Source organism: Aphelocoma coerulescens, chromosome 2 (genome assembly GCF_041296385.1).
Source record: "Aphelocoma coerulescens isolate FSJ_1873_10779 chromosome 2, UR_Acoe_1.0, whole genome shotgun sequence".
Lineage (NCBI taxonomy): Eukaryota > Metazoa > Chordata > Aves > Passeriformes > Corvidae > Aphelocoma > Aphelocoma coerulescens.
The window spans coordinates 18,549,180-18,573,590 of NC_091015.1; the positions used below are offsets into that span (position 1 = coordinate 18,549,180).

At 42.8% G+C, this 24,411-nt stretch overlaps 1 non-coding gene across 1 annotated transcript; it reads left to right on the forward strand.

The window, feature by feature from the left end:
* Positions 1 to 837: 837 nt before the first annotated feature.
* On the forward strand, positions 838 to 911 carry TRNAN-GUU (transfer RNA asparagine (anticodon GUU)). The gene has a single exon. It is a non-coding gene; the product is annotated as a tRNA-Asn (tRNA).
* Positions 912 to 24,411: the final 23,500 nt, after the last annotated feature.

A 24,411-nucleotide genomic window follows, 5' to 3' on the forward strand; every position in this document is an offset into this window, starting at 1 on the left:
AGCTGGGACTTCTTGGTCATGGATGGACGAATACCAGGAGATAAGCAGCACTGCTTGGAAAGCAGTCAGTGCCTGTCCTGGTGTTGTAGTTGCCATGTGCCTACACGACTCCAACAGCTTTTAATGGGCAAAAGAGCCATCAGGCAGAGCTTCAGGGAGACATAGGGACAATATGAAGCAAACAATATTGTAAGATTTCAAAGAGATTCAAACGTTATCAGTCTGTGAAATCAAAGGGGAAACATTTGCTCAGGTTTGGATGTGAAACTTTGTACTTGCAGAGCTATAGATATAGATTTACTGTAGGTACTCTGGGAAGAAGATTTTAGTAAAATAATAAATAGGAACGTTAACTTTTCTTCACAGCTCCAGCACTTAGAACAGTAAATACCCTTAACCTGCACACATAGAGGACTGCAGAGGACTGCTGCCTGTTTTAGACAGTCTAACTGCTCCCTGCAGTCACTTAAAATTTCCGTCTAAATATATTAATAGGGAAATTTTGCCATGCTATTTGGAAATTATGTGTAACTCATCAATTAGTAGCACCCAAGAAGAAGCAGTTTTAAGTCAGATTCGTGGGTTTATTCCCAAAAATAAAGAGCATTGCTGCGAACAATGATTTTGGGAAGTAGTCTTTCCTATTGGGTAGGAGAAGAAAAGCCGCCGTTTTCACTGTTTCCTCAGTGGATTTTTTGCGTGTCGCGAGGCTCGCAGTTTAGGGTACCGGGCTCGGTGTGTCCGTGGTGGCCACCAGTAGTCACGGCAGGGGCAAAGAGGCGGCGGGGGCGCGGCTCTGCAGGACTTGACTAGTAGGGCGGAGGGCGGTGCAGCGGAGTCTCTGTGGCGCAATCGGTTAGCGCGTTCGGCTGTTAACCGAAAGGTTGGTGGTTCGAGCCCACCCAGGGACGGATTCCACTTTTGGGCTCGGCGCCGCCCCCGCCGCCGGCCGTCGTTTTATGCGTGTGCGCCGGGGGAGGATGTGAGATTAGCGCTGGCGGCCCTGCAGGCGCCGCGTGTTGCCGGGCAGGGGGGCCCCCGGCGGGGAGCGCAGCGCGGCGGCCCCAGCTGCGGCGGGGCCCGCCCCGAGCTCCGCGCTGAGCACCGAGCGCTGAGCCCCGCCGCAGAGCGGTTGCCCTGCCCACGGCGCCCCATCTCCTGCGGGGCCACACGGCCGTGCCCCGCCGCTCCGGGGCGAGGGATGTGGGACACCCGAGAGCTGCTCCTCCCGGTCCGTGGCGATGCGGTGGCTGTGAGCTGCCCCGAGCGCCGCTGGCTGCGGCCGCCGGCTGTGTCCTGAGGCCGGCGGGGACCAGAGCGCCCAGAGTTTCTGCACCCCCTTCTCCCGCGGCGGGAGGTGCGAAGAAAAATACAGTCTTCGAGCTGCTCCGGGGTAACGAGCGATGCTGCCGGACGACTGGGGTTTGCTCCGGGAGGCGCTCACGGCGCTCCAGCCGGCACTCGAACGATCGCCAGCGGACAGCCCGGGTGGGAGACGAGACTCGGGAACAAACGCCGTTTGCGAGGAGGATTATTATAATCTCTGACGCGTGTGATTGTGGCCGGCGCTCCGCGGCGCGGTGTTAACGCGCAGACCGGCGGCCCCGTTTCTCCGCGGCGGACGAAGCCCGCGCAGTCGGGTGAAGAGAGGCGGGGGGCACGGGAGCCTGGCGGCAGAGGCGGCTGCGGGGCTTCCGCCGCTCCCCGGGCCCGGCGGGCAGGACCGGGACACCGCGGTGCCCTGCGGGTCCCTCTCCGCCCGAGGCGGGACGTGTTCCAGGCCCGTTCCCTGCTGGCAGGCGGCGCGGCCGCTCCGGGCTCGCCCTGTCCGCACGAAGCCGCTTTGCATAAATGAATGTTAAAAGCAATTACGCTGGGAGCTTCGCCTGAACGTGTCAATTAGAAGTTGGCACCTTCGCCGTATCCGAGCCCGAGAGCCGATTCCAACGAGCGCTCCGGTCGCGTGAAATCCGGCTGCCTTCCAGCCCGACCTCTGCCAGCTCTGAGAGGATCTATTTACAGTTTAGAGAAAACAGGATCCGTATTAAAAATGCCCCTTCCCCAGCGAAGCTGTATTTCACAGATCTTTCTGTTCAACCCGCCTGGTTTGAATAAGGGATACAACCTTCTCAAAGGTCAGGCTGTGCCATTGATTTACCATCGATGACAAGATACGGCCCTCGCTAGACAAGATAGCAGAGAAAAGACATGTATTTAGAAACACCGAAAAATCTTTTGAAAGTAGTAAACCTTAAATCGTTGGTGTGATGGTATATTTTTTCTCCTATCATCCACATGTTTTTCACTTCTGTAAAACACTTTGAAAAACTGGCAGTCGTGTGCTGAGCATCAGGGGAGGTGTAGCTCTCTGCAGGACCCACCTATCACCGTTAGCCACACTTAACCCGTAAATATTTCCTGCTGATAGGGAGAATTTTATTTTAACTAAAGTGGTTCAGGTAAATTCCCTCCTCTATATTTCCACGCTGTTTGCAGTGCAGGATGGATTCAGCCCGGTAGCACTGCATCCCCCGCAGCCAGCAAAGCCTCGCAGGGGATGAAATCTAAAAATCTGCATTTGCCAGTGCTTGGACCGTCGAGCTAGCAGGCAGGCATCAAGAGCTTACAGGAACCACCACCAACAAAAAATTAATCATGTCAGGGTGAAGCAGCAGTGGCTGGAAAAGCAGTAACAATTTAGAAACTAAAATTATCTGATACTTCATAAGGAAAGACAGGCGTTTCTGCTCCCATAAAGCAAGTCTTGCTCTCCTTAGCAAGTCACAGATGCGTTTTATAGGGGTGGTTATTGCTGACCATGGGGTTTGTTAACGCTCATTCCAGTTGCTACACGTCGCTGTGCAAATGTGTACTGTCAGACCTGTTAAAATAGATGCGGGATGTGAGCATCTACACCGCGATCCTGCTACACGTGTGCAGGAGAAGGCTCTTCCAAAGGCACATCATGGGCTCGGTAATACAATGCGACGTTTAGGCAGTGCTTGATAAACTCATTTTGTAGAAGTGGAAAGCTCGTGCATGGGAAGTGCCTCATCCCATCTGCTCACTAACTAATTACAATTAAGGTTGTGGAGAACGGGAAACCTGATACATTTTTGTGACTAGACAGGGAATCGAAGCTTTCTTTGTATGAAGAAAAATTTTTTCAGAGGTCAGTGAAGCTTTCCGTTCTCAGCCATGAAAAAAGCTTCTCATAGCTGTGTAATGTACCCAGACAAACCAGCCGGTTCTTGCCTTAATCCATTTATCTATATGCAGTCTAGGATAAACGCTGTTCTAAATGCAATGGGGGACTGCATCGTCTGATGCTTTTAGGAAAAAGACTTCACATATTCAAAGTGACCTCTTAACCAACACCGAGATAAATTCCAGCGTAAATATTTCCACCCGATATTCCAAACAATTTCTAAGGCAGCTGGGGAAGACTCGCCGTCGAGATGTTTGGGAGAACACAGAACCAGCGGACCGCCAGTTGTCTCAACCTGGCATCACCAGCGCCTGGATAAACCCCAGCAACCCGCAACGCGCCGCGGCTCTTTGTTCGCGCGGCGATGGGACGGGGACGCGGGGCTAGGGGCGGCCGGTGGCTCGGTCTGGGGACAGAGGGGACAGCTCTGCCGCGGTCCCCCGCCTCGGGCAGCGCCCGGGGGCTCCGCACTCGGCGAAGGGGGAGCCGCCGCCGGCCGCCCGTGGCCCGGCCCTGCGGGATGCGGGACTCGCGGGAGCTCGGCGCTCCCCGCGGGTGCGGGTCCCAGTCCCCTCTCCGCCGTGTCCAGCGGAGCCCTGGGGGATGGGGAGGACACGGCTGCCCGCACTGCTGAAGCCCCCGGCGCGAGCCGACCCCCGCAGCTGCTCGGGACACTCACAAACACAGGGACACGCGGGGACAAAAGAACACTCCTCCCCCGCCACGGGAAGCCCCAGGGGAGAGGTGGGCTGTGCGTGGGATCCGGGGGGGATCCGCGCCGCCCCCGCCCTTCGCCGGGGCTTCCCGCTGCCTCCTGCCAGCGGGCGGGGCCGCGCGGAGCCGGGACCCCCCCCCCGCAGCCGCCGGCGGTAGCGGGACCGCGGCCCCGCCGCCTCCCCGGCCCCCGCGGCCGCCCCGCCCCGCAGCTGCTCAGTCGCCGCCCGGGAGGGGACGCGGGGCCCGCGCGGAAGTCCAGGTGCGGGGCGCGGGCCCCGCCGCCCCCGCGGAGCCGCCGCGCTCCGGGCGCTGCCCCGGCCCTGCCTCCCGGCGGCGGGGGCGAGCGAGGCCGGCCGGGCGGGGGCTCGGGCCGGGGTGTCCCGGTGCAGGGGCGCATCCTCGGCGGCGAGCGGCCGTGCGGGAGCGGCGTCCAGCCGGAGCGGCGGCCGGAGGGCTGCGCGGTGTCCGGGCTAGGAGCGAGGCCGTGGTGAAGCAACTCCCTTTGAACTTTGGCCAATATTTAATGACTTGGGAGGCAGATAAGATGGGGAATAAAATATTCATGGTCTCAATAAAGACGGGGACCCGGAGTATTGGGAAGATGAAAAACTGTACAGCTCGCAGAAAGGGTGCAGAAAACAGCCATCTTGAATATTTTAATCTCTGGCAAGTGTTTCTTTGGAACAAAATGGATGTTGGAGGGAAACAGCATAGTTAACATTACTGTAGCCTTCCATTTCTAACACCATCCCTCTCGCAGAATTCAGCTGGCACGAAGCGGGGAGACTGGAAGGAACGCCACAGCCTTTCATCTACCTACAATGGCAATAAATAATCATAATCTGAATACTGTGGTCTGGAAATTTAGTACCTCTCTAAGTGATGGTGCTTTTTTTACCCACGATTTATATCGATTTGTTTTCATCGACATAAGTCACATGTAATGCTGCAAAAACACTCTTAGAGCTCATGCAACATAAAGAAACAATTGGTCTGTGTTCAGCCAGAACACAGTGGTAAAGATTTTTTATTTTTTATGATATTATATGTTGTTACCATCACCAAAGTCAAAGGAGGTAGTCCTACCGATTACCCTGGAAATTGAATCAGGCCCTGGGTTCAGAGTTTGTTGTGTATTCATGATATGAACCTATTATTCTAAGGATTCATTGTTTGGCCATAAAAATCACTCTAGGCTGAAATTAGGCTTAAAAAGTCCCCAGCATATTTCCACTTCTACTAAAATGGGATAACAGCTGACTTTATTTTTTCTTTCCTTTTCCCCCCACCTCAAACTGATGGTGAAAACAAATAAAACATGCTGATTTCAGATGCTTTTTGTTTTCATATAACTGCAAAATACCTTTTCCATCTTTTTTTTCCCCTCTAAGAATTGCAAGGCTATAATATAATTAGGCCTTCACAAATTTTAAATATTTTGTTGTTGGTTTTCTGTTTGTTTTTTTTTTTTTTTTTTTTTTTTTTTTAACAGAGGAACAACCGACTGAAGTGAGGGGTGTGGTGAGAGCAGAGACAATAAGTCAGGGACTCAGCTACACAGGCTCAGAAAGGCTCCTTCCCCAGGATTATTTATTTATTTATTTATTTTCTCGTTGATGTTTGCTTACTTTGTACCTACTCCTTCACAAATAAGCACAGCAGAAACAACACACTTAAGAAAAAAAAAAAGCAACACACCAAAAAAACCAAAGACAGCTAAAAAATATAATGCAGGAATGGCTGGAGAGCATTGTCTGAAGATTAAAGAATAGGATTTTGAGACAGAACTGCTTGATTTTATTCACTTACTGATTTCTTTAATGTCAATTTGGGCAGCAGTTCTAATCCTAATTGTTAAGGATAATATTCCCGTTGAGAACTGTCTTGTTCTTATTAAAGTTTCTAATTTTTCAAGGAAATTCTGAGATACTGCATATGCAGTTCCTGATTATTTCAGCATCTTGGTACAGCATTACTTTTTGTATCTGAACATTTTTGCTTTAATTTCTCAGTTCCATACCTTCCCCCATGGATTGATATATAAAAATATATTTAGCATCTCTTTCATAGACATTCTGATGTTTGTACAGCACTTCTTGAGGCTGTTTCAATCAAAAGGCACTATGAAACCCAGCAGCTTCCTAGTTATTTTTTTACAATTGTAGCACATAGGAATCTCCAAAGAATAGTATTTGTGAAAAGCAGAGTGAGCAAAATTACTAAAATGCAAATGACAAGCTCCATCAAAGGCTAAAATTACAAACTTGTGCTTGTGAGAAAAAAATGCATAGCCTAGAAACAATAACCTAGAAAAGCAGGCACTGACTTCTTAATGGACAGGTCTTGTTCTGAAAATGAAAGTGACACTCAGTTCAAGTTTTTAATATTATCTAAGAAAGAGTAAGATTTCAACTAGATTGAGTAATACTGGGGACTGCTATAGGGCCCAGAGAGAAAAGCTGTGTCACATTTGCTGAAAGCTTAAGGAGCTGCATTTAAATGCTATGGAAATCCGATTTATGTGGGAAAGGTATGTAGGGTTCCAGGGAGGAAACAGGGTGTGAAGAAGGATCAAGGAGATATAACACTGTATTTTGTCCCGCAGATGTGAAGGACAAAGGAATTTTGTAAAAATAAATAGAAGAAATATATTATTTATAATTTATAAATCAATAAAATAGAAATTAATTTAAAATTATTTTATGATTACTCAAAATACATATTTTCCCCCAAATAATTGTGTTCACAAGAAAAGAAATACCAGTATAATAATTTTCCTGTAAAGAATATGACTTTGATTCATGAAGTTCATTTGCCTCAACGTACTTAAAACATTGTTACATGAGATAGGCTCAGATTTTTTTTTCTGTTAAGTGTTATATTCCTTTGTCATCATAGCTTTGTTGGCAAAACCTGAGAGCTAAATTTCACCTTCATAGTTAAAGAGACAGGGAAAGGTGTGGGAATACTTCTATCTACACTTTCCAGAAGAGCAAGGAGTATCTGGGAATTTCCAAATAACTGAGGCCAAGGGACTGGTGATCTTACATTTTATTCCAAATGGACAAGATATTCTGGTTACTTTATTTTCTCATTGTGTCATTGGCATATCAGGCTGGGCAAGCAACTGTTAAATGCTTGCTAGAGTAGTGCATATATTGATAAGGAATAAATGGTTTAACAAACTGAGGGTTGTTTGTAAATATATCTGCTTAAAAGTTGGTGCTGCTAAATCCCTTGTACTGTTTAAAAGATTATTGTAAAACAGTGAAGTCAAATGGCAGGATTAGCATGATAATTTTTGGTGTCCTTTTCACTTTACAGATTCCCTGCAAACATTTCTGGTTTTGTAAGACAGATGTGCTCTTCAGATCATGTCTCAAAATATTTCCTCTTTTTTGGTTCGATTGAAAATAGGCAGTGACAAGAGGTTACTACTCAAAATTAAGATCCTCAGTTTAATGTGAGGACATACTTTATCTGATTTTTTTTTTCTTGGGTGACACAAATATTCTGAAACTCAAAAATTTGAGTTTTACAGATGATATCTGTAATTTGCTTAGCCTCAGCAGAGTGAAAGTGATACAGAAAAGGTCTGTGCCGTGACACAAAATGTGCTTGTTACTCTTGGGCCTTACGGGGTTGCCAGCCCTGAAGTACTTCCAGTATAAATGAGAGATAAAACTTGTAATTAATGATGTGCAAAGTCTTGAGTTTAGACAAATAATTGCAAAAATGTTTTATTCATTTTCCTTTAATATTTAGCAATGGATTCTCGGTTTCTCTGGGTCTAACTTAAAATGAAGGAAAAAAAAAAAGAGGACATTTCCTCTTTTGTTTTCCTTTGGGCAGCACAGGTCTGGTCAAACTGAAGGCGGAGTTTTCCCAGAGGTGGTGGGGCCGTGGCTGTCCTTGACTTCCCTCGTATAAATAGCTCACTCCCTGCTTGTAACTTGTTCTGTTCTGGCATATTGTCCAGATCTTGAAAAACAAGGATCTTCTGTATGCCTAACCTAACCATTCCCTTTTTTTTCAGTCCTAAAATCCAGCACTTGCTTTTACTGCTGTCACATACCTTTAAAATCTCAGATATGCTGGCTGGAAAGGTAATAACTAGGAGTTTATTGTGGAAGGAAGATAAGATTATCTGCAGTAAAGATTTATTATTAGAAAATGAATAGCCTCATTTTCAAGATTTAAGAGACTTGTACAAATTACCTGCTGGACGGTTTTTTAGTTTCCAGTTCACATTAGTACTGAAAGAACTGTTTGGGGCCTATTACCCAGCTTTTGGAAAGTATTCTTGTGGTGGAAAAATTTGTAAGTGATCTGGAAATGAGGACTCATCTGGCTAGTAGATGTTCATAAAAATCTTAATGACTTCAGCAGCCTGAGGCTGTTGAGGCTGGGCTGGGCTTGAATGGAAACTATGGGACTGGCTTACTGGAGGATCCCCTCCCTACATGTGTGGTGGTGATAAGGGAAGGGCTGAAAAAAGGCTTTGAAATCTTTGAGTATATCTGTGGCTGGACTGGCACCATCTCTTTTAAAAAATGATTCTGTATTATAAATAACATTAAAAATATACTAGCTCTAATGCATAGGGCAGTTTGGAAACTTGTGCATAAAGCTATTCAGGTTTTCCTACAAAGGCACTTTGCAGTTTTATACATGCCATTTTCTTGCTTTAGTTTGCAGCTTTATGTAAAGAGTATATTCCTCTGAATAGAAACTATTTTCAATTTAGTTTGTGTTGCTTTGGAGGGCTTTTTAAGCTAAAATCACAATGTATTTGACTTAAATGGTGACATTGTTATATATGGAAAAGCTGCTTTCCAGCATTTCCAGAGGCTTTTACATACTTCAGTAATTTTACTGTTACTCAGACATCTGTGTGCTTTTAACTCAAAAGCAATGCTGTTGATCTTAGGGGTAACTTGACATTAGTGTTAATATGCAAGGGAGGAATCTACTTTATGGTCAGTTTGGCAGCTGGCTTGAAAAGTGGAATGACACAAACCCAGTATTGGTTCATTAAATAGAAGAACAACCCACCTTCACATTCAGTTCTAGGCTGGTCTGTGTGTACTGAGCACATGATGCAGCTGGGCCAGTTGGGGCTATTGGCACTTGCAGATTGTCTCTGAAATCCATGCTCAATTTTCACTGAACATACTTAAATATGTTTCTCTGTAAGAAAATGTAGGGGATGTCGTCTTTTTCTCACAGGGCTGAATGGGATGGCCCTCAAGGTGAGGAATACTGTGGTGCTCCTGCTAAGGAAAAAGGTGTACTTTAGAAAAACCAGCAGATGGTCATTGTCCCCAGGAAAGATCCTCCTGCCGCTCAGCCACGAGGCTGCAGTACGGTGCAGCAGTCTGGTGCTCTGCCAACCTCTGGGGCATTCCTCTGGCAGCAAACTGAAATCCCAGCCGAGTACCAGCACGAGGCTGTGAAGCTGTGTGTGTCCTGGGAACTGCAAGGTGAGCTGCTGTGGCACAATGGCATCGATGAGGCCACCAAAGCAAGACATTCTTCGTTACCCCTACCTTCTGGGAGGGACAGGGCTGAGAAACACACCACCAAATAAGACTTTTTCTTGAACTGTTACTGGTTATGTATTAAATCTCTCTCTCTGTCTCTGACTTTGCTAAGATTCCTCTTGGCGGACAAGCAGATTTGCCTGTGACATTACTAACCTGCAGAGGAACAACAGATTTTTGCAACACAGTCCACTTATTACAGTGGTCACAGTCATCCCTAAGAGATTATTTCCCAAGTCTGGTGTTTGGGACCCTCTGCTGATTTAGTTAGTGATTCAAACTGTTCTCAGCCTTTCTGGAGTAGGGATTTAGGTGTAGTCTGCAGGAGGCAGCTGGGAATATGGAGGCTGCCGTGGTTCTTGTGGCGACCCCAGAGCATTTGCTGAAGCTCCAGCCCCACCAGCCCAGGCAGTCACAGCTTTCAGAGGCAAAAGCTGTCCTGCCCTGAGCCCTCAGTGCCATTCACTGAGGAGCACAAAGAAGAAAGAAACAAACTTGTTTGCTCTTGTGGTGCTGGTGCAGTTGGCAATAGATTCAGGATGTTCACATGTGGGCATATGGAAACAAACCTTCCTCTCCTCTCTGTGATTCAGCCTCCTTCCTCTGCTCTGTGTTAGGAGCAGTTTTTCTTGTGTGAGTCAGGTGCTGCTAGCATCCATCCATCCATCCATCCATCCATCCATCCATCCATCCATCCATCCATCCATCCATCTATCCATCCTTGCTGCTCCTGCAGCTAGTCATGGAACTGGCTTAGCTCCTCTGGAGCAGCAGTTCCTATCAGGCAGCAACACGAGTACTATCTGCACAAGATGAATTTTCTCATGTTTTCTCTCCTTCTCTCTTCATTTTCCTTTGGTCTTTCTGCTTGATTTTTTTCTTCTCAGAACCTTCACTCCCTTTGGTCACTTTCCCATCTCCCCTGCCCCCCTTTCCTTTCCTTTCTTTCTTTCATTTTTCTCATTTCTTGTATTCTCCCTTCACTTATTTTTCTCTCTATTATCTTTCCTGTCCTCCTCTGCATTCTTTCAATCCCAGCAGGGCTCGCGCATACAAATTGACCCCCTCCCAGCCAGTAATGTGATTGAAGCTCTTTGTGGCTCCTACTATCTCTATGGTAACTATCAGGGGGGTCTCGAGAGTGGTGGTAGACCCAAGGCATCGGCCCACGTACTGCTGTTCTTGCCAGTGTTGTGTGCTGACCACATGGGCTGGACTGCTCATTTACAACTACTTCTTATTTAAAAAAAAATATTGATACCACAAAGTATCAAATGGTAATAAATGGGGAAAACAGACCACATGCTTGAGCACAAATTGTGGTTGGGTTCTCAAGGTTTTGGAAAATGGTTTCTGGTTTCAGAGTTGCTTTACTTGGTGGATCTGTTGTTTTCTAATCATTGTGGAGTGGCACATTGGCTGTTTCGTGGACTCTGGAAACTATGGTTATGCTCAAAAATTAGTATCTGCATTACATGGGTGCCCAGTGGTGCTGCAGTGGTGGTGGTTGTAACTGCCAGCACAGACTGAGAAAATATTTACGAGGGGTTTGCATGTTGTGAATGTTGTGAGGTCTTGCTTTTCCCCATACTAACCAGCTTACCACATAACCCCAGCTTCTGGGATTTGTACAAGCATGGAGCAACCATAGGATTTGACTGAAGGAATGACTGAAAAACCTGTGGTGTGGCAGAAGAAATGGATGTGGTCCCTTGGTGCTAAGATTTTCCTCTAGTCGATGGGGATGCCAGTGGAGAACCAGGGACACAATGAAACCTAAGGCTTTGTTAATTATTATTTTTGCAGTACATACAATATTAAAAATACAATTCCTGTCATGACTGTACTCCAAATATTGTTCTGTTAAATTCTTCAAAACCACTGTGATTTTTGTGCCCCTCCAAATGGGTGCATATTTGTGTCAAAAAATTGATTCTATTTGTCATACTTGTTAATGCCATTAATTGCATCAACTTTATGGGCAGGAATACATAAAATCCATGACTTGTTTTTTCAAGATTTACCTGGCTTTTAAAAATAAATATTTTCATATCTAATATAACTCTATAAATATTTCTGAAATTAAAGAAAAGTCAACTAGCCTTATTGCTGCATCACTTAGGATGTGCAAAGTCAATCGCTTAACTACACCTCACCAGGCCTTGAAAATTCACTACATGAAAATTCACTACAAACACAACACCATCCTATTTGAAATTCTTCAACCCTCAAACAATTGCACAGTAGTGTTGGCACTGAATGCAGCACCTTGCTCAAATCTTTGAAAGGAATAAACTTCAGAAGATGATTATTAGATTTTTCAACTGGCTTCATAATCCATATTCATAACTTTATTAATCGTTTAGTTCATTTAAAAGTGCATTGATGGAGAGTTTTGCATCTACTTGCTTGTTGATAAATCGACATCTATAAACTGCCTTTTTGGGTGAAATGCAGCCAGCGGTGACAGGGTTAACACTGTGGGCATTTAAGTGGTCATAATTAACAGTCCATTAAGATGAATGGAGTAAATTCGCACTTAGCGATGCTGTTGTTTAATTCTGCCTGTTTACAGACTCAAGAGGACAACAGCAAGGGGCTGAGATTGCCTAGGATTTGCAGTAGGGAAGCTAGGAATCACATTTTAAAATAAATTATAACTAGATTTAAAAAAAGAAAAAGTAGGCTAAAGTCGCTTGAGAAACACATTTCCTGGTTTGGGGGATTTCTGTTGTCCCAGTTCACTTTCTTGAGTAAGTGGGCTGATATTAACTACGGCTTTGCTTTCCACCGAACAAGTCCACCGAAACAAAGCCCGTACTATGCTTAATCCCCTTCTCCTTTCACAACTATTTATATAAGCAATGGATTTTGTAGCTGGATATTAATAGGGATGCAGGAGGAACTCTGCTCTTCTAACCTGTAAATGTCCTTCTGGTTCTGATGGGTGGCTGCTCTTCTGCAGCGTCTAACATTTGATATAAAACCCCACTGTTAATGTCGTCAATCTTGAGCATTACAAATATTAAATAGGACAGAAATCCAACATGCCAGCCTAGAAAATATCTACTGTAGAAAAACCCCTTGGCTTTATTTGCCTTCTGCATCCCCAAGTTTTTACAAAAATATTTTTCAACTTATTCCCTGGTGAAGTTGAAAATTAGCCTTGTTAAAAGGAAGGTAAATTTTTCATGCAATCTGTTAATTCCAAGATGTGAAGCTTAAAAAAAAAAAAGCAAAACACGAGGCCATGCTATACCAAGACTTAAGACTTGCAAGAGAATCCGGGGGGTTGCTAACTTCGCTGCCGAAGAACGCAGCTTTTGCTGCCAGTCTGGAGTCAGAGCTCTTGTGAGAGATGGGACTGGCCCAGGCAGAGAATTCTCTATTCGAACAAGAACCATTTTAGCCAAAAAGCAGTAGAGAAACTGCTAGAGAAGCCTGTCATTTCGAAGTAATACACAGTTCTTTTTATAAGGTCTCCATTTTATTGGTACAATTTTTTCCTTGTAAAGGATTGTGAGTGTAATTAATTATAGGCAATAAATTGTAAGTGCATTTCATAGCTCCTGTATGTCTGGCTATATGACAGCGCTCAGAAATGTGGTTCTTAAACATACTGAAGAGCAATAGAGTAAGTGGTCATTTTCTCTAGGGTTTTTTTGGGGGGTGTATCAGTGAGTCTGAAAACAGTATGACAAAAATTAAAAATTAGCATTCCCATGAAATGTTTTAATTACTAATGTCAACATAAATTACTGATAAATTTTTCCAGACACAGTTTTGGTCTTAAGGACAGGGATGCTGTTTAAAGACAACCTCAAAATACAATTATACAATTATGTTACCCATTCTTGTTAGAAATAACGTATTAATGAGTTTTTTGCTTTTTTTGTACAGTTTTGCTTTTGTCTACAGTTTGGATTTCTCTTGCTTTTAAATGTAACTTTGACATTTAAAAATACAGTGCTTTCTAAAAAATTAATTTTGAACCTTCGATGACAGCTCTTGATGTACATTTTAGCAAGCATGTGTTTGGTTAAATTAAAATAGGCCAGAGTACCTTAAACTTATTAACAAGAAAAATGCACCTGAATGAGGCAGAATGATCCCAGGAAATCTTTTGAAGAAAGTATCTTTTTATCAGGTTTTCCCAGAAAATCATGTTTATAGAAATGCAAATTGGTTTGTTTTAAAATAAGATATTTAAAATTAGTTCAGCAACTTGAATTCTGTACATTTCTGATTGATAGAAATTGTTAATATTTCAAAAACAGCGAAACTGAAAAAGATAGTCTGAATTAAGAAGAAACAGTACTTCATGCAGCATGCCCCATAAAACTGTTAGTTATTTTTCAAAATTTAATAGTTTTTTTATCGATTAAAATAGAATCCAAAATAGATGAGAAGAACACACTTGAAGAATAGTAGAATTCTTATTCATTAGGCAGGAATTAAAACAGGTTACAATAATATATAATCCACTGTACAGAGGAATCTTGGTCAGCAGCTTGAAGGCAATATGAATACTTCTCTCTTTAAAAAAAAAGGTGCGTTTTCCCTCTTGTTTTACCTGATACTCCGTTCTTTGGTGATTCTTGATCTGTGTCCCTTCTTTAATTCACCGTTATTTGCAATCACTGACAATTTCAGTAACAAACTCTGTATGATTTGTCCTTCTTGTTTCATACAGTAACCAGCCACAAATCCTTTGACTTCCCCAGAACATAAACCATTGGTTTTCACAGATTAGGAGTAGAGTGGTTGCAGGATGTTCAGTAAATGTTCTTCCCAAGAAATAAAACCATACTGGTTCTTTGTTCCAGCTGTAAAGAACCTGCCATCATAACAACAGCCTTTAAATGATGATGTCAAAATGTCAAAGAGGAAAGTGGCCCTGTGTGAGGTCAGGGGTTTCACTGATGCAGAAAGCAACTGAAGGAAAAACTAGCATGAGTTCTGGTGAATTTTGGAATGGGTTCAAAAAGTGAGTATTTGTGAGAGTGGCATAATATATTTATTCTGGATACAGAATCTGCAGGTTTCCTTTTTTTTTTTTTGGTTAACTAAGGTTAAACATCCCTCTATATGACTCTCTTACTTCTAGCCCTGCACACTTCCTCAAATCAGAGGAAGAAGGAGAATTTGTGACCTTAATCCTTATCTAGAACTCCAATTTATTTAAACCAGAGTCTTGGATTTTGAGTTGTGGATCTTGATTTACATCAAGATTGTGGCGATATTTTTGACTGACGTGGATTTTGGATTTCCTGCACATTTTACATAAGCTGCTGTATATGCGGTCAGACTTCACACACACGCTCACAAAATATTTTGAATTGGGATGGACCCACAAGGATCATCAAGTCCAACTATTAAGGGAGTGGCCTGTACTTACACAGATTGATAGGGTTTTATCTGACTCTTACTTCTGGTCTATTAGACTGTGGTGCAGGTTTGCCTAAAACACACAGGGTGTTCTTTGCAAAATACAGACAAGGTATATGAAGGTGTGTTATTTAAGAATGAAAACTGCTAGAATGTGGCAGTGCTTTCAGAGAGCAGGCATTGTCTCCAGTGTGTGTGATGACTGACAAGTGATCTCTGATCCCTAGTGCTTGGATGTGGTCTGGGAAATCTCACCCTGGTTGTTGTTACAGGCAGGATTGCAGGGGTGGGGCTTTGGCCTTGAGTCAGACCCTCACTGGCATCTGTGCTCCCTCGTTGTGATCTCCTACCAGCAGCAGCAGATGATGGTGACACCAATATCATTGTTTTAAGGAATTGCACAGTGATTTTTTAGAAAGTTATAGTAATATCTAATACCAATTTGAAGGTACCAGATACCAGAGGGGTTTTTTTAATGTCAGAAATGAAATTTCCAACAGTTCACTTTACTGGCTGCTACATAGGAAAGCTTTTCTGAAAGTTTGTTTAAGGCATTGAGATAATTCTAAGGCACAAATGGGCTTTGCTTGTAGGAATAAATAAATCACTGTTTGCTTTCAAAACCAAGCAGGTAATTAATCTGGGTTCACATGATGGTTTTTGATTTTACTGGACATCAGTTCACACCTTCCAGGTTGATATAGGAAGGAATTAAGCTCTAATTTTAACTAAATCAGTCATTATTTTCTGCCAAGGACAGCCTATAGCTCCCATAGCACCTGTTGCCTGTCTCTGGGATGTACCAGCACATCATACACTTGGTTACCTCAGATTTTGTAGGATAAATTCCTTTGTCCAGGGCTAGGACTAAGTATTGGTGCCCACAGCTGCCTAGGACGTCTGTGATTCCAGTTGCTCTTCATGGCACAGGGGAGTTTCTGTGGCCTTATTCAGTGAATGTGGATCACTCATTTCTCAAAAAAAAATTATAGCACTCACCAGAAACGGATGCAAGAAGTGGTTGGTTTTTGTTAATGTCTACAATGCACTGTAGATGTTTTTAAATAGGTAATTTTTTTCCCCAAAGGTTTTAAAAATCTTGTCTATTCTATTCATTGAGTAAAGAGAGGAAGAAAATCAATAAATGTTCCCTGGTGAGCAGGAGCTTAATTTTAACTGGTATTTCCTCATGTGCATACCCAAGGTAAGAGTCATAAGAGATTCTGCTTTGGAGCTAGAGAAAGACACATTGCTGGGGAAACTGTTCACCAGTTAGGACAAGCCTGCAATTAAACTCAAGCCAGACAGTCTTTCTTACAACAACTTACTTATCTTTCTTGGTAGAAATATTGATTTTAAAAGAAAAAGCATGAATAATGGTTTCTTGTCGTGTTGAGAAAAAGTAAGTGATGATTTCATGTCATATAATTTTTCTACATTTGTTCTGAGAAGAGAGAGGGGAGCTTCAAACTTTGTGGCATATCTAGTTTGTGTAAGCATTGGATCTGTAGACTGCAACCACATGTGAGAGAAAGACCTCTTGAAATACATGGCAACTGCAAAGGTTTCACCTACCCTGCAAGATTTACTGATGGGGGATTTGGATCTTTTCCTAAAACTCTTGCTATGGAAATTTTTGAGGGATTGATGCCATACTATTTACTAGCTGTATGATTTGGCATGGGATTCTCTGCTGGCAGCACCGTGGGACTGGTCCCACCTTGAAATGTTGTGATCCATGTTAGGCCTGGATGTTTAAAACAGTTTGTCTTTACTGGCAGATGCTGGAGGAAGATCAGAGCTGCAATTAACCTATTTACAGCAAAAGCTTGCACATGACTTGGAAAAAACCCCTAAACTTTAAACCAAAAAAGATTTTAAAGTTATAGAACAAATGACTGAATAGAGCAAATCTGGATTTAATTAACTGTAAAATTGGTTGCAAATGTTTTCAAAAGCTTCTAACGTTATTGGTTGGGAAGCTGCTATTTTGGAAGCTCTCAGCAAGTGGCACAGCTCTCCAGGGAGTATGTGGGTGGTGGAAATGCCATGCTGGTGTGGGTGATGGAGCCAGGTCCCCCCAAGGAATGGTGAAGCCTCTCCCAGGAAGCAACTGAGCCTGGGGCTATGTGTGGCGCTTGCTTGCACAGAGGAGTCCAGCCTGATAGATGTGACCATGTTTTAGGTTCTACTGCTGTTTCTGCTGCTGAGAAAATTCAAATAATTTGGAATTTCCTTGCTTAGAAACACTTTCTTGCACAGTTGCCTTGGGGCCCAAAATAACATTACTGACCTTGGTGTGGACAATCACTGAACAAAGTGCAGTTGATCACCAACCTACTGGGATTGTCCCAAATGGTGAATCAGCTGCCTGCCTTGGAATGCCCAGTGCACACGGAGGCCATCAGAAAGCAGGGAAGGGTGAAGGATTTAAGGAAAGCTTCTGCTGTCAAATGTTGCAACTGCGAATATTTGGCAAAACATTTTCCAAGGGGTTGGAACCTGGGGCTAATTATAAGAATTGATCTTTTTATTATTGTGACTGAAAGGGATGACATAGCACAGGAAAAGTATTTCCAGAGCAGTCAGTATTTCAAACTGTATTTGTTGCAGAGAAGCATCCAAAACTCTCAGCCAAACCTCAGTACTTAAATAGCAGAGATTGGCATAGAATGAGTCAAAATACAGTGTATATTTGGCAATTTAGGTTGCAAATCTAACTTCTGATCCTTTCCTAGGTATCGATGGCCATTATAAAAACTGGTTTTGTGGCAGAAGCCCTTGCAAACTGTTTCATGGGGAGTGATGGGACTAGAATGTTAAAAATTAATTGTGTTTACTATCTAAGGAGAACTAATAAGAAGTCCTTAATTTCCCTAAAGAATTCAGCCTTTATCTAGAAAAGAGTAAACCCTGAAAAAAAAACGAAAAATCCCCCCAAAAAATCAGAAAAATCAAACTTTGAAAAATGTTTTAATAATGAAGCTGAGCAAATAATTTAAAACGTAATTTATTCATTGTATGTAAATAATGTAACAGATCACAAAAGTAATAATTTTTTTCAAATTCTTTCACTAATAAATCTCTGTTTTAATTATTACCTGATGGATTAAAGTATTTGATACTTGTCTGGAGTAGCTCTTGGTCAGAGTTGTAGTAGCAATAGTAGTCTCTGTTCCAGTTGGGTGGTCAAATCAGCATACAGCCTTATAATGGGAGATTTTTACATGTGTGTATTTAAAATCTCCCTCACATATGGATGTTTGTACACTACGTGATTGTGAAAGCAACTGTCACAAGTTGTTTGCTGTTTCAGTCAGCAAGCTTTCCTTATCAGCTGTGATCAGTCCTTTTCCCCCTTCATTTCCACTGGTATAGGTGACATCTCATGAGTCCCTGCCACCTTGACCCCAGCAGTGCTGAGACTGCCAGAGCTCTTTTACCTGTCCTTAGGGCATGTTGGGAACTCACCTCTTGCAGCCATGATGGTCTTCCAGCAGATCCCATTTTTGATTAAAAAGATGACCCTGTATCCTCTTAAAATTACCAGTTTATGCTGAACACACCAGCTCAGTGTGCAAACTTGGAGGGACAGTGCTGCTCTCCAGGCTCTGCTGCTGCTCAGGACTCTGCCATCTGTCCGTGGGGCAGGGATGAAACCCCAACAGACACAGCATATGAGAATCTCAAAGGTGTCATCATTTTCAACAGCCTTCTGGTGAGGTAGCAAAGTCTTTTTGGTTTTACAAGTGGCAGCAGAGGTAGGGAGCCACTGCAGTCCAAATCCTCAAAGATATTTAAACCACTACTTTCTGTATAGGTGCTGGCCCCAAGTAGGCATCACCCATCTGATGCAGGTTCTGCAGATTCTTCCTGCCAGCATGAGCTTCATTTTCTTTTATTTGTGAGAGGAGGAAAATACTTGTTTCAGGGTGTAAGGCTTCAATCTTAGAGGCTACATGGGTGTTGTTAGGACCTGGTAATTTTACTGTTATGGAATAAAGGGGAATTTTCCTTGTAAGGCCGGGAGTTGTGGTTCAGAAAACTTTCACTGGCTTAACAAAGTAGAAACATTTACAGGCCTCATCAGGAGTAAGTAATAACTTTAATGGAGCAGTTAATTAGTTCTGCTCTTTTCAGAAGGGATCATTAGAATTTAATGAGAATTAATAATTTCATAAAGCATGGAAATATATTGCCCCAAGCAAAATACGGTAACACACATTTCACAGATAGCTATTTTAAATGAATAGGGTGACATTTTCTCATATTGTTGGATGATCTATAATATTTTTATGTAGTAAGTCAAGATAAAGTATTTGGCTCACATTATAAAGTGTATTACTGTTTGAAGAGAGAAAGTCCCCATTGTTTGCGAATAAGAATATAAACCTAAATACAGTGACGTAAATGCAATCCTTTATCACTGTTGGCTTTTTTCTTGAACCTTTTAAAGACAAAGATCACCTAGACGCATTACTGAAGAGCAGCAGAACTCCTTTGCCATGTGCTGTAATCTCTTGTGTTAGCTCTGCCACACTAGCTATTGATTTAAATAAGCACATTAAGAGTTTGAGAATAAGACCTCATAAAAGCAGGACAGAAAACATTCGTAAAACATATATTTGGGGCTATTTTAGCTGGACATCATCTAGCAATATAATAAGTAATGTAACAAATAACAAACAAGTATTCCATATAAGGGGATTTTTTTTAGTCTAGGATTTAAAATAAATTATTATCTATAGTTTTTGTGCCTCAACTCTTGTTCATGGCATAAAAAGAAGCCATTTCCTCATTTCCAGATTCTGGGCTAGTTTAAATTGGCCTGACTTCCACTGATACTCATGAGATTGTAACGATGTCCATGAGTCAAGGATGAGGCCCAAACGCTTTAATGAAGACTTTGGAAGTCCTAGAAAAAAGGGAAGGAAATTCCTTCTGTATATGCTACAACTGCTGATTTGTTGTTTTCACAGAATTTTTCCTCTGCTGCTTGAACATATGGATGACATTCTTTATTGTATTCATTGCAAATTGAAATAGCTGATCAATACACCCAAATTTGATGGATGTTATGAACTGTTCCTCTCAACATGGCTTGAACTTGCACGCTAAACAAACATAGCATAAAGCGGAGTCAGCCAAAAAAAATGTTGATCCTGTCCAGCCCCCACCCTATGGCAAGATGTGACATATGCACGTGTAACACGGTTAAATCAGCATAAACCTGGTGCCAAGGGGCAGAGATGCAGACTCACACAGTTTCTAATCTTATTGCTGAAAGAATTAAAACTTGGACTAAATATGTCAGAGTGAGTAAGGGCCAAAGCAGAGCTTCCCTGCCATTGAGGCTAGGCTGTGGTACCCTGTCATTAGAGCACTGTTTGTGGGGAGATCTGAACTCCTCATGCTGTAGCAAAACCTAGCCAAAGCACAGACAGATCAAACTATTCAGCTTTTCATGATGGTCCAGCCCATTTCATTTTTCAAAACTGCAGAGCAGTAAAATGAGGCATTCTTTCTTGCTGGCTTTTCCGAGCAAAAAAAAAAAAAAAAAAAAAAAAAAAAAAAAGGCAAGAGAAAATGCTGGCTCAAACTTCAAATGCATAATACATCTCCCATCACAGATGTGGAAGAAAACTACCTACCAGTTCTTTTTTCAGTAGAAGTCTGTATTTAAAGTGAAACATGTGATCATTACAGTATTTCAACAGTTAGATGAAAAACTGCTGCAATATATACATATATATATATAAAATTCTGCAAAGTATGAGTACTTGAAGTGAGCATTCCAAGCATTGGCCATCCAAGTATGCAACAAACTACATTCTGCTTCTCTCAATTTTTCTTATTAACTATTTTAGATTTAAGACTATGATACATTTTTTCTCAGCCTCTTTTTCATCTTCCAAGCATGATGTTTTCTGTTACAGTAATGATTGCTATGTACTGCAGCAGCACTGAGGCACTAGTGGCTGGAAATTGAGAGCTACTCTTTCTGTATAACAAAAATAGAATCTTTCCTAGAAAGCTGCCAAATACAAGAATATAGAGAGGGGACATGTGGGCACAACAGAGCAGGGAAGACCTTGCAGCAGCATCTCTTCTTGTACGTGCAGATGTGAAGGGTGAGATTTGACCACTGCTCAGTAATCGCTAGGTGCGGAGTTGAACAGGCACAGGATGTGGCAGCATCTTAAGATCTCTGGGGCCTGATGCCAGCTGGTACCTGTGAGCAGCACTCAGAGCACCCTGCCCAGTCCTCCCACTGCTTCTCCTCCTACACTGGATCATGTGCTGGAGGTGGCCTGGGTTTGGCAGCAATGGTCTCTTTCCATTCCCGTTCTGCAAGAATTTTCCCTTGCTCTCTCTAAGCAAGTGGGAAGGTGAGGGAAGGAGGACACATCATGTCTGGTACCTCAGTTACTCCTGAGTTACATTTCTACCTGCTTTGGAGGCTTTGGTGCCATGAAATGACCATGTGGGAGGGCAAGCAGTGGAAAAACTCCCTGTGCTTGCTCACAGGTAGCCAGCAGCCTTACACTGCTCCTCCTGACTGGCCCTGCTAGAGATTTGCTGGACTTTTCCTTTTGAAGTCTGCCTTACACTTGTCTCCATCTTCACAGGGGTCAGGGATGTGAGAACAATTGCTTTTCACTCACATCACGGGTCTTTCCTCAAAATAATGTGTAAAGAAAGCGAATGGTGATAACAGCTTTCCTAACCCAGATCTTCTGTGTTGTTTGAATGTCGGTTTAGGCATTAATTAGAGAACAATGAGCACCATCAGTTCTACACTTGATCATATATCATATGATCTAAAAACTAGCTACTTCATCCTGTCAGATGATTAGTATCTTATTGCTGTATTTTATTAAATATTGATGCCAAAGCTTTGATTTCAACATTTGCAAATCCTTTTAGTCAATTAAAAGTAAAATGAAAATATTTCAGTTTGGTGAGAGCTATTGTAATTATATTTACTTTGCAGTTTATTACCACATGCTGGATATGTTTTTACTTTTTTATTGCACCTACAAACTCCATTAAAAGAACATTAAAGCTGCAAAGTGTAGTATTCTGATATTATGAAATGATGGTGTTTTCCTGTGCAACTTTAAAACTCTTCAGGGAAATCAGACCTGTGGGTTAGCTGTCTGGGCACTGTATACAGTGCATGAGGAGAGGCAGCCACCTCCAAGTGGGATTTAAATCTTCATGGTCTGTAAGCCACCTGCACTCACAAATTGGGAGCGAAAGAGATAGGGCTCCATCTGAAATTTGACCTCTAACCAGAAGTGAAGCACCTGGCTGTGGTCAGGAAGGAGCTTCCTTGGTGTGTGCAGGACCTGCAGCCTGCAACAAGCAGCTCTGCTGGTCTGTGCTCCTTTCCCAGGGGAGAGAAGCATCAGGACAGTCTCTGAGGGAAAGGCATGTTGCTGGGGAAAACTCCTGTACTGAAGTGAAGTTTCTATTACTTCAGGGAGAGTGTAACATCCTGCCTGCCACAGGGCTGCTTGTGTATTTTAAGTATGATTGTAACTGGATAAATGTAGAAATGTTGCCGGAGTAGCTGGTGGACTTGAAGGCTCCCTGTCGTAGGCACCACCTCCACTGCTAGGTGTGGAGATGTGCTCTTGGCCACTTTCTGTGGCTCAGTGGATCTTCACTTCTTTGCTGAACTTCAGCACAACTTCAAAATGAAGTGGTTAAATGCACTCCCCACAGATTTGCCCTGTAGATGGGATCTAGGCATGTTTGAACTCCCTTCGGTCTGTGGAGAAGTAGTCTAAGTCTGCTGTTCCTGTGCAAGTCCTCATTCAGGAAACAATTTTATGGAAGGGATTACTGCTGCTAACGGCAGGGGCATCATAAAACCAGTGATCCCTGCTCCACCTCTGGAATGAGAGTCTGGAGGTAGAGAGAGAATTTCAGAGTGCATCCCAAAAACATACAGGTACTACAGCCCCAAGGGAAGAGAGGAGCTGCCACAAGAACTGAGATGGAAAGAACTGCCCACATCCTCAGTGCACTTCTCTAGCAGAGGGCTAAGGACTATTTGCTCTTTAATGCAACTTGAACATGTTTAATACATTTCAAGAAAGGCTCAGAAGGCAGGCAGAAATCTCACAAACACAGCTCTGATTTGACCTTGTCTGCTGTCCCATTGTTCAAGAGGATCTTCAAGTGTGCATATCGTGGAGATTTGCACAGTCTCATTCTGGATCTGAGTTTGAATTCTGGGGCTACTGTTCATGTGAGCAAAGAAAAACTTCACAGTGAGCAAAATTCCTGCTGCTTCAACCCATGGAGCTACAGTGATAGCTTTTCCCTTGCAATGGGTTGATTGGAAGGCCTTTGCCTGGTGCTCTGGCTAGGAGCTATTGAACCTGACTAAGGTTTGTGGGATTGGGAGCCATGTAAATAATAGAGGATTCAGGCAGCACTTTAAAATACTGTTTTCACAAGCACATAAATCCCATTTAGCAGCATTTTTGTCAAACTGCTCCTTTATGTGAAGTTCCCTATGTGATGGTATTGGAGCCAAGCATAAAATTTATTCTTCAACATGTTTCAACCTCAACTTCTGTCTGAGTTCTTTAGCTGGTGTGAATTCGTGTAGCTTCTTTGGCTTTAGAGATGTGATGATTTACACCAGCTGAAGAGAGGTTCCCTCTTTCTAATGTCATTTCCTTGGGTCTTTTTCATGTGGTGTTTTCCTGTCATTTCATTTTTCATTCTTTTCCAAGAATCTTAAATGTTTCACAGTAAACATTAAAAATCCACTTGTGTCTTTGGCATCAAACATAACAATAGAAGTTGTTTTTACATCTCTCGGTGGTACAACATAGAGGCATTGCCAAAAGCTATCCACTATCATTACAAACATGGGAATGGAAGACATATATAAACATAGCAGTGTAACCCCTTTCTGGAATAAGAGTTTATAATAGCAACAGTGAACTTGACCCAGTGCATTTCCTGTAGGGATAAGGTGACCTGCAGGGGTTAATGGCCCGTGGCTTTGCCTTGGGCTATCATCTCACCCAGCCAGTGATTAATCCTGGAGAAATGCCCTTTGCTCCCATCATTATCCCTTAAATGGAACCTTTAGAATTCAAAATGATTTTGGAATGGAATTTACCACTGCCTGCACTCCATTCATTGCAAGGAACTTTACTGTAACTGTATGTCACACTTGCATAAATAACCTTCAGAGGGGGGAAAAAAAAAGATGAAAGGACTGGCCCAGAAAAAGGAATAAAACTCCAGTGCAGGCAACCACTGCTGGTAATATTCCAACAGCAGGGTGATGCTGTAACAGCAGGCTACAACTGCTGCAGCAAGTGGAGGTAAAAGAGTCCTAAAGTATTTGATGTTTATAAGAATTTTCCTGTGCAAGCATTAACTGTAGCATATTTTCAGGCAGCAATGTGTTATATTTTTGTTTTGTTTACTTAGCTGCTTCCCAGGTGTACTCTTGACAGACTAGGTTTTCTTAATAAACTTAGGATGGCAAGGTCCCTGCATTGGCAACGAATGGTCTGAAGA